Source organism: Carya illinoinensis, chromosome 3, assembly GCF_018687715.1.
Source record: "Carya illinoinensis cultivar Pawnee chromosome 3, C.illinoinensisPawnee_v1, whole genome shotgun sequence".
In the NCBI taxonomy this organism is placed as follows: domain Eukaryota; kingdom Viridiplantae; phylum Streptophyta; class Magnoliopsida; order Fagales; family Juglandaceae; genus Carya; species Carya illinoinensis.
The window spans coordinates 19,417,999-19,418,871 of record NC_056754.1 but is presented as its reverse complement, the minus strand read 5'-3'; the positions used below and the strand labels follow the sequence as shown (position 1 = coordinate 19,418,871).

Sequence of the window (873 nt, the reverse complement as noted above, 5' to 3'; positions counted from 1 at the left end):
ATTTTTCTTTAGTTTCTTTCCTCTTACTATTCTTTTAATTTGTCTCCCTGTGGAATCGACACCCCAAAGCTGTGCTACAACTACCGTGTTATTCTTTGGGCGTAATCAAATTTTGGCGCCGTTGCTGGGGAGACGGTAGAAGAATTGTGAGAGAGTTTTTCTTTTCAACAGTTTGTAAAGGCGGTAACTTCGTTCCCTCTTTTAACTTGCTGCATTTTTTTTATTTTCTATTTCTTTTTGTAGTTTTTTTTTAGTGTTGCGCTTTTCTCTACCTTGCATGCACAGGTATAGAGACGCCTTTGGTCGGTTTGCTTGTAGACCAGTGTTAGAGTCTGAGTTTAACTTTTCTGATCATTTGTTTGAAAATTCTTCTAATTCTGAGAAAATGAGTGAACATGAAGATCAACCCACTAGGACCCTTCAGGATTACCTCCACCCTACACGCACAGCCACACCATCATGCATCATGTTTCTAGCTAATATTCACCAATTGAATTTTAAAACAGGGATGATACAGTTACTCCCTATTTTTCATGGCTTGGAAAATGAAAATCCATATGTGCACATTAGGGAGTTTGAGGAAGTAGTTGCAATTTTTCATAGTCAAAATGCAACTGATGACATTGTGAGACTTAAGTTCTTTCCTTTCTCTTTGAAGGATAGAGCTAAGAGTTAGCTATACTCATTGAGACCACGATCTATTGGGTCATGGAATGAGATGACTCAGGTCTTCTTTAATAAATACTTTCCCCAACATAAGACCAATGTTTTAAAAAGGCAAATCTCCAGCTTTGTACAAAAGGACAGTGAGACTTTGTATCAGTCTTGAGAGAGATTTAAGGAGCTATTGAGTATGTGTCCTCACCATGGGTA

The 873-nt window shown here is 37.9% G+C and overlaps 1 non-coding gene across 1 annotated transcript; it reads right to left on the bottom strand.

Moving 5' to 3' along the window:
• Positions 1–765: 765 nt before the first annotated feature.
• LOC122305916 lies at positions 766–873 on the bottom strand. Its single transcript, XR_006241348.1, has one exon. It is a non-coding gene; the product is annotated as a small nucleolar RNA R71 (small nucleolar RNA).